This window comes from Benincasa hispida, chromosome 1 (genome assembly GCF_027475165.1).
Source record: "Benincasa hispida cultivar pf3 chromosome 1, pf3_genome.v1.1, whole genome shotgun sequence".
NCBI classification, from domain to species: domain Eukaryota; kingdom Viridiplantae; phylum Streptophyta; class Magnoliopsida; order Cucurbitales; family Cucurbitaceae; genus Benincasa; species Benincasa hispida.
In genome coordinates this window covers 69,374,697-69,385,285 of record NC_143478.1, presented here as the reverse complement: position 1 = coordinate 69,385,285, position 10,589 = coordinate 69,374,697, and positions in this window count along the sequence as shown.

Below are 10,589 nucleotides of genomic sequence, written 5' to 3'. Positions count from 1 at the left end.
GCCAGTGTCGAAATGCTAGGCCAACACTTCAGCTCGATGCTATTGGACAGAATCAAGTGAATAGAGCAGCATTGCAACGTTATGAACTCTAATGGACGAGTGGCTTTCGCGCGTGTGCAATGCACCCTCACAGCAACCTTATGCATCTCCTTTGACGCTTGAGATTTAATTCAGCCGCAGTGTTGCAACGCTCTTGGTAGCATTGCGACGCTGCGATCGTTCTGCAAATAAAGAGTTTTGTTTACAGCAGCGAAAGTGTGGAGAAAAATACAAAGGAAGGACGATTTTGGGTGACAATTGGGATGATTTCTGGGCTATTTCTCATCAAATTCATCATTCTTCCCTCTTCATTCATTGATTGTTTATATTTCTATGCAAGACTAGGTAAACTCTTTCTTGGGTTTAGTTGTATGTTCGGTTTCTTGAAGATTTCTAGTTAATTGTACAGAATTATGTGAACTCATTGGGTTTGATTTGGATTATATTTAATGGAATTTTATTGAATAGATCCAACAAATCAATTGTATTAAATTTTTGTTTGCAAAATCTTCATGGCGTTATGCATAGTTGTGTTGGATTTTATGTCCTAAAACTTGTAGTTTGTAATATTAAATTCTTGTTCAATAAAGCTGTTATTGAAAATCTTTAGTAAATTTAAATTCTATATTCATGAATCCAATAAACTAAGGTTCCGAGGCTATTAAGTTTAAGTTTGAACTTTATGTAGTGACATAAATGTGGATCAAGTTCAAATATATATAGCCAAAATGGTCTATAGTATATGAATTAAGTTGAACGCCTTATTTTGAGGACACTATGGATGCGGCTCATTTTGTAATTAGTACAAATGATGTGATCCTAAACCGTTCATGTGGAGACATGAAAATGGGGGTATCCTATGTAAAAAGTTTACATAAGACTGAACCATGAAATGGTCACTTTTTATGTTCTAAATGCCGTTTATTGTATAAAACTGACTATTTCGTTAATTGATGACCTAGGTAACTTAATCTTAATCCTGAGCTAACTATGAACTCTTATTCACTCGGAATTATCCTTAGATTTGCATAGGTGAGGGTACGTGTGAACCCTTTTGTAATGCAATTTAGTTTTAACTTGAATTTCACTGAGAAAGAAGAGTTTTAAGTTAAATTAGGGCCAATTTGATTTAATATTGAATTTGGCTAATTGGGCTATTAGTATCTTTAATAGGTTGTGGAGTTCAAGAATTTGGACATACATTCTATTCCCAAGTCCCCTCTTATTATTTAACTCTGACCCAATTGTGTACACAGTATTGTTCAGCCTTCTTTTCTTTGTATGTTACTTTTTCATTCATTTTTTCACGAAGCAAACCAAAACCCCTTGTCACATAAATTCTTTAATCAACCTTGCTAGTCAATAGTTTCCCTATGGATTCGACCCCATTCTTAATGTTTTTACTGTGTTATTCGTATAAGTCTAGGGATCAGTGATTATATTTCTTTGTTTGGGTCAGTGATCGCATGCCACAACGTTTCTATTTAATCTAACATACCGAACAGAAGACACCATTTCAGCTATTGGACACTTCAAACCGGCTTGAACCACTTGAAAATCCTCTTGAATTGACTCCAAAAACTCTAAAAATTGGTCAAAACATGTCAAACCAGTCGAACTGGATCGGTCCAGACCATCTGAACCATTGAAGCCAACGTCAGCCGAGCGGGTGATCTGGACGGAGCAACTGATGCACGCGAGCTTACGGGTCACATAGTTGGAGCTTCACGAAATGGCTGAAGCGCAACTTCACGAGATGACTGGAACTTCACGAGATGGCTGAAGCTTCACGAGATGGTTGGAGCTTCACGGGACAGCTAAAGCGTAACTTCACGAGACGACAGAACTATTATGAGACGGCTGGAGCATAGCGTTGCAATGCTTCAAAGTAGCGTTGCAACACTATGAAGCAGAAGCTTCATATCTACAATTCTGCTGTTAAGCTCGCTTCCTTCTTTCTTCATTTACAACCTAATTGAAATTCTATTGACTCTAACAAATTTACAAAATATTAATCACGCATTAAGGCCCATAAACAAAGAGTCAATTGCAAAAATTTTCACTAAATTGAAGAGGAATCTAATGCCAAAACTAAAATTATCCATATCAGCACTCACTTTCATACAACTTATGAAAAATACGCACCAAGCTAAAATTAACATAAAATGAGTGTTTAAATCATGCTGTGATACTAGTTGTTGGTGTTAACAATAGAAAAGCAAAAGCACTTTGGATCTTAAGCACTCTAATTCCATTAATTTTAGCAATCAAACAAGCATGTTCATATTAAAGAAATAGGGTTTCTGAAGTATATCTTTGATGAACCCTTCACAAATTAACAACTCCCTGCTCAAATTTCTTCTCCAATAGCTAGTAGACCACCACTTGATCTTTCCTACTATCCTCTATGACCTTAGATTGGATGGTGGGATCCAAAATTAGAGTTAATTTGAGGGAATTTTGGAGATGTTCAAGTTTGGTGACGAAAAGTTGAAAGAACTCTTCTCTCAAGCAAAAAACAAGTTGCCTCTCCGATTTTTTTGCTAAAATTCCATCATTTTATCAGTTGATAAACATGCAGTCTAAATTACCTGTGGGATTGACACTAAATCCACACAATTTAGTGGAATTTGTAGGTGTTTAAAGTGGGAAAAACCCCACTATTAAGCTTTTCATTTCATTTTTTAAATCAATTTTTAATTTGAAATCTTAATTTAAATTTCTTTCAAAATGAAATAAATATTAATTCAATTATTAATATTTAATTGATTTTAAACAAAATTAATTCTAATAATTAAATTTAAATAAAATTAATTCTAAATAATTAATTAAACAATTTAATTAATTATTAATTTAATCAAATATTAAATTAATCTAACACATATTCCAAACATGAATCTCTATTCACGTAATTAATATTTAAATCATATTTAATATTATCCAATTCTTCAATTACGTTTAATTCGATAATTAAATGTTTATTTATATCACATATAATTAACAATTCTCGTAATTCGAATTTAAACATTTCAAATTTTCTCATCACACTATTCTAAGGTTTAGTCCATTTATGAGCTAGTAGGGAGACCTAATGAACCTACAAATCATGGACTCCAATGATTCAAGATTAATCGACTAAACTCTTTAACCCAATTAACCAACATTCGTTAACTACTAGGTCACTCCACTAAAGCCCAGTAGTTGCACTCTTCTCACTATAGATATATTTCTATCCACTCGATATAATCATAATTAGTAAGTCAACCATTCACAGGTTGTTCGTAATAACGGTTGGGTCAAAGGCAATTTTACCCCCGAGATTACATCTTGCTTCTTAAGTCCCACTGATCCTCTAATAAACAATTGGTTTGTGATTCAATTACCAAATCGAGTCCCTCTCGGGCCAATGAGAGGGTGAGGCCCTTGCTCAAGATTCGGTGTCAACATCTAAGGGAACAACTTCTCTACTCAACCTCTCTACTATCCCTAAAAGTGGGTAATAGTGAATTTTGTCTTACACCCTATGTCCCCAGCTATCTACCCGATTTTACCCCTGAAATGGAGGGCTTATTGAGCCAACATTATTAGGCCAACCCTCACCCATGCAAATCTAAGAATAATCTCGAATAAACAGGAGTTCATAGTTAGCTCAGGATTTAGTTCAAGTTGCTTAGATCATCACTTTGAAATAGTCAGTCTTAAACAGTAAACAACATTCTAAAGTAAAAGTGACTTATTTCTTGGTTTGGTCTTATATAAACTCTTTGCATAGGACGCCCCCACTCACATGTCTTCACATAAACAATTCAGGATCACATCGTTTGTACTAAATACAAAGTGGGCCATATCCTATAGTGTCCCCAGAATAAGGTACTCAACCTTATCCATATACTCTAGACTATTTTGGTAATCTACTCGAACTTGATCCACTCTTATGTCTCCACATAAAGTCCAAGTACTCATGTAATAGCCATAGATCTTAGTTTATTGGATTTAGGTTCTTTCTAAAACAAAATTGAGCAATTCATACATTCAATCACAACTTTATTGAATAAACCTCAATAACATCTTTATTGATAATAGAATAAGTTTATTATTTACAAACACGAGTTTTAGGACATAAAACCCAACAAAGAAATGGCTGGTTGCCCAATTCCAAATGGATATGTACTTGGGATCCAAATTATTAGAGATCAGAAGAATAGAATGCTGGCTCTGTCTCAAGTAACTTATATCGATAAAATGTTGACTCAATATTCGATGCAGAACTCCAAGAAGGATTTATTACCAATTAGGCATGGGGGTTCACTTGTCTAAAGAATAGTGTCCTAAGACACCTCAAGAAGTTGAGGATATGAGGTGTATTCCATATGCCTTAGTTGTGGATAGCATAATATATGTTATGCTCTACACTAGGCCTGACATTTGGTATGTAGTGGGAATAGTCAATAGGTACCAGTCAATCCAGGATTAGACCACTGGATTGTAGTTAAGATCATCCTTAAGTATCTTAGGAGAACGAGGGACTACAAGTTGGTGTACGAATATAAGGATTTGATCCTCATAGGTTATACCGACTCCGATTTCCAAACTGATAAGGATTCTAGAAAATCCACATCAGGATCAGTGTTTACCCTGAATGGGGAAGCTGTAGTATGGCATAGCATCAAGCAAGGATGCTTAGCAGACTCTACTATGGAGGCTGAACATGTAGCTGATTGTGAAACAGCAAAGGAATCAGTTTGGCTTAGGAAGTTCCTAAGTGATTTGGAAGTGGTTCCAAACATGGACTTACCTATCACCTTATACTGTGACAACAATTGGGCAGTAGCCAACTTTAAAGAGCCTCGCAACCACAAACGAGGAAAACATATTGAGAAAAAGTATCACCTGATATGGGAGATTGTGTAATGAGGAAATGTGATCATCACAAAGATCGCTTCAGAGCACAATATTGCTGATCCATTTATGAAGGCTCTCTCGGCTAAAGTGTTCAAGAGTCATCTAGAGAATCTAAGTTTGCGAGACATGTATATTGTATAATCTAGGACAAGTGGGAGATATGTAGTGGGTATATGAATGCCCTAGTTTATTTTACTTATTTACCATTCCCGTTGTTTTGGATTTTGATATTATGTATATCCCACTTACTAGAGTTTTAGTTCAAGTGGGAGTTTATTAGGTTTTGTGCCTACAACTCGTAGATAGTAAATGCAAATAATTGACTATCATCAATAAAGAGTTATCAATGTTATTTTCAATAAGTATTATTGTTTGTGTTGTATTCGTTTTGTCTTAATAACTCCAAATCCAATAAACTAACATCCTAGACTGTCTTATAGGTCTTGATCTGTATGTGGAGATATATAAGGATCAATGTTCAAGATACAGCTTAAATGGGCTATAGTATAGGGATAAGGTTGAGTACCTTATCCTGGTGACACTATGGATACAACCCACTTTGTATTTGATACAAACGTAATAATCCAACGCGTTCGTGTAGGTAACATTCGAGTGCGGGTATCCTATACAATGAGTTTGCATAAGACTAGACCACGAAGTAGTAACTACTAGATGTAACACCGTTGACTAGTTAGGTTTCTATTTCAATAGGATAACCCAGAAAACTTAGTCTTAATCCTGAGTGTATTATGTACACGAGGGATTATATTTTGATTTTTATGGGTGAGAGTGGCCAAATCGTCGACTCAATAAGCCTACCATTTTTGGGACAAAACCGAGCGGGGAGTCGGGAACATAATAATACCAGATGAAATTTCACTCCTTCCCGACTTTAAGGTAAGTAAATGAGTGTTCCCTTAAGTGGTGTCTCTGGAACTTGAACAAAGAGCCCTACTCTCTCACTTACCCAAGAGAGGTTTCTGTTTAGTGGTTAGACCATAAACAGATTGTTCATTAAAGAAGCGCTGGTACTCAAGTATACAGAGGTAACCCAGAAGTAAAACGGTAATTTGACTCAATTGGTGTTACGAACACTTGTAAAGGACTAACTTCTTGCCATTGGTCTATATTCGTGGACACATAAATATATCTGCATGAGAAGAATGCAGTTATGGGTCTTTAGTGGAGTGTTGATGCGTGTGATTATGATGTGTTATGGTGTGAGTTTGCGATCATGTGTTATGTGGTGATCATGCAAGTTTTCCTAACAAGACCCAAGTTTAAGCCTTCTTAGGTTTCCTGGTAAGTCCAGGGTTGAACACAGGGACTACTAACTAAATATGCGACAGACACTTTGATTCTATTGCGGTGGTAAATAAATGAAGTGGATATTGTTTTGATTAAGATTTTTCCTATGCGACGGAGTTGAATGCAGAGGTTATGAAAGCGTAGAGTTACAATGAGTATGGATGAAGGGGTTGAGAAGGGGTTTAGCTAACATTTCCTAAGATTGCGCACAAGTTATGCGATCATGCTACACACAAATAACAACACTTCATTTCTCAATGTAGAATGCCATAACTCCTATTTCTAGGACACATGCAATGTGTATGCGAAACAGTCAATAGGACTTATTTCTAAGCCTCTACTCTTGCCTATGCGATGATAAATGATGCACACATAAAACAAGGTGACCGCATACAATCATTCCTATTTATATGGCGCATGCGACGTGTAAATAACAATAGAACTTATGTCTAAGTTTCTATTTCTTGCTTATGCGATTCCAATCCAACTTTCTCAAGCCTAGATTCTAATATGACTCTTTTAAGCCTAGATTTTATCTTTAGACTACTCTCAGAGTATGTCCAAATGATGAATGATACATACATAAGACAAGATGATCGCATAAAATGTAAATCTTAAGTCATGCTAGCTAAATACTTCTCAACCCATTTGGAAATTTAGCTACTCATGCGAGGTATGGAGAGATTGAACATAGATTTCCATTTTCTATAAATAAAGTACTGAATACAAAATAACAAATGAATTTGAGAGATAAGAAGCCCGGTAAGCAATGTCTTGTTTCTCATGGCCTTTCACACTGCTCATTTCCCTCCAACTCTGTTCTGAATGTGTATTCTTGCTCTCACAAGTGTTAACCCTCTCTCCTTTATGTTGCTCTATGGCGGTCTCTTGATCTGTCCGGGAATGATCTCGGCTCCCTCGTCTCCTTGCTCTTCTTCATCCTCTAAATATATGTATGAATATGTACGTGAACAGATTAACTAACTTTCTAACTCTGTTAAGCTCGCTAACTCCCTCTTATACTGGTGGCCTTCGGTATTTATAGATTTCAAGGTGAAGCAGCCTTTCTTGCTAATGATTGCAATGATGGGCGGTATTAATTCCCCTGCTCTGATGCGCCGTTTAATGGTCACCAAAAGCTGACTGTTCTTGCTACAGTGTGGCTTTTAACGGCTTGTCAACTAAATTCGGAATTGACCGTTATCAGCTTTTCGTCCCATCATGATTTATTATACTGTCACCTTGATGCGATGGTCTTTATGTGGCCGCCTTTTTAAGAAACTTCTCACGATCGCATGACTTGCAATCGCAATCTTTAAGCGCTCTGACGCCTACTTTGGGTCGCAATTTCTTATGCGCCATCACATTGTTCCTGCACAAAATAGGTAAATTAACTGCTTTTATGCGATGAGCACTTGCGATCGCAATCTTTATTAGTTTAGCACTTTCGGACTTGATATTGCTTATTTTTACCATCGCATTCTCTCATTGTTTTACTTATTTGAGTTGTAATAACATATATTTCTACCAGTTATCACACCCCCAAATTTAAAACAACGCTTGTCCTCAAGCATATACTAAAGATTTTCTTTAAAAGGTCAACTGCCTTTACCTTACCTAGACTTCTCAAGGTGCCTTATTCAAATTTCATGAACCAATGCCTTCTTAATTTCTATCCTGATCTCTTCCTAAAAAATTTCTAACCTTTAGGGACCGCCAGTTTAACCTTAAAAAAAACTTTACTCATTTCCAGGGCATCGCATGATTTATTTCTTTTTCTCCAACCGGGGTGTGCCAAGTGATTTTTACCCTTGCGCGATTCAGATATTCTTTTTGTGATATTATGCTGATCCAAGTGCCTAGACTTTATTTTGGCTTGTCCCCATGGGTGTCATGCGGACATCCAACTACGAGCAAGGCGCTCTTTCTCAGTCAAAACTCATGCCCATTTCTTTATTTGGCAGCGGAGTTTCGATCACTTGGTTTATGCGTTGATCATGATTCCTACCTTCGTTTTGGCTTGCCCCCACGCATGTCATGCGGACATCCAACTACGAGCAGGATCTGATCTCAACATTATATTATATATATATATATATATATATATATATATATATATATATATATTAATATTGAATTTCTAAAAGTAACAAGGTTGAAAATAACAATACTAGCACCCCCAAATTTATATATAGCAATGTCCCCATTACTGAGAGACAAAATAAATCATGCAATGATTAGGAAATTTCGTAAAAATATTTTTGAAGGAAAGTTGGTAACCCGCTAAATTTTAGAAATATTTTATGAATTGATTGTTCAGAAATTAATTTGACTCTAGTACATACGGTAAGAATTAAAGGCATGAATTTCATCATTAAAGTCATAATTGGTACGGGGAAGAATACGACGACTAAATAAAGTAATAAAAAATTCAAGATTGAGTCCAACTAAAAAGGATGCGATAGTAGAATTTAGCAATATTAAATTAAAATGCGAAGAATACAAAATTGAAATACGATGAAGCAAGGAAAGACACAACCCCCAAATTTGCTCTGTTGCCTGCATTATCTTTGATCGCATCCTTTCTTGCAGTGGGCTGATAGAACCAGTCGCGTGTTTGTGGTTATCGCATTGCTCCATCCCAATCGTTTACTACGATCAGTGCTAAATATCAAAAGGATAAAAAGTATGAAAGAAAGAGTTGGTAATTCTAAAGAGTAGTGGTTAAGCAAAAAGTAAGATAAATTCATGAAAGAAAAATATCAAAAGGATACTCAAAAAAGGATTTGTCCTTGATGAGTGTGTGTCGCATATCAATGCAGGGACTACTCGTTTCTTCTTCATTCTAGATTCCTCAGGTCCACAGAGGTTTTCTTGCGATGAAAGTCTCCTCCATGATACACCTTGACTCTTTGTTGATTGACCTTAAATGCGTTGGTCCCTTCTTCATTTGTTAATTCGACCGCACTGTGCGGGAATACTTCTTTAATTATGAATGGTCCAGACCAACGTGATTTCAATTTTCCAGGAAAGAGTCGTAGCTTAGAATTGAATAGTAAGACCTTCTGACTAACCTGGAGATTCTTTTCATACAATTGTTTGTCATGCTAGTGCTTTGTACGTTCTTTGTAGATCTTGGCATTTTCATATGCCTGAAGTCTCCATTCGTCCAGCTCGAGTAACTGAAGTTTTCTCTCCTCCTCTATGGCCTTTAGATCAAAGTTAAGCTTCTTCACTTCCCACAGCGCCTTATGCTCTAATTCCAGTGGTAGATGACATGCCTTCCAAAACACAAATGCATACGGGGACATGCCTATGGGTGTTTTATAGGCAGTCCTATATGCTCACAAGGCATCGTCAAGCTTCATGGCCCAGTCCTTTCTTGAGGGATTCATCACCTTTTCTAGAATCAGCTTGATTTCTCTATTAGAAACCTCGGCTTGTCCGTTTGTCTGGGGGTGATATACGGTGGCGATCTTGTGATGGACATTGTATTTAAGCAGCAGTTTGTTAATGATCTGATTGACAAAGCAGTTTTCACTTATTATGGCACGTGAGGGTGCCAAAATGAGTGAAGATGTTTCTTTGTAAGAATTTGGAGACTGTTGCTGCATCGTTTGCGATGTATGGTACCGCTTCAATCCACTTGGAGACATAATCGACAGCCAACAGAATGCATTTGTGACCATTTGATGGTGGAAATGGTCCCATGAAGTCTATGCCCCAAACGTCGAAAAGTTCCAATTCCAATATAATGTTCATCGGCATCACATTCTTCTCTGAAATGTTTCCCGTGCGTTGGCACTTATCGCATTTCATAGAATAGTCTCTCGCATCCTTAAACAGAGTTGGCCAATAATACTCGCTTTGTAAAACTTTTGCTGCTGTGCGCTGTCCCCCGAAATGTCCGCCATATGATGAGTCATGGCATTGAAAAAGTATGCGTTAAAAAGCAGTCTCTGGAATACAGAGTCTCAAGATCTGGTCTGGTCCCCTTCTGGAAAGATTCGGCTCGTCCTAGTAATAGGATTTAAACTCATGAATGAGCCACTTCTTTTGGTGAAATGAGTAATTTTTCAGAAATTGTTTGCAGACCAAGAAATTGACAATATCTGTGTACCATTGTAATTCTTTAATTTTAAGAAACTGTTCATCTGGGAAGGATGCGTTCACCTTCGACTGAATGCGATCCACTCCAGGATTCTCTAATCTCAATAAGTGGTCAACGACCTAGTTCTCCGTTCCCTTACGGTCGATTATCTCCATAATAAATTCTTGGAGCAAGAGAACCCATCGAATTAGCCTCGACTTTGCATATTTTTTGGTCATTAAATATCTTA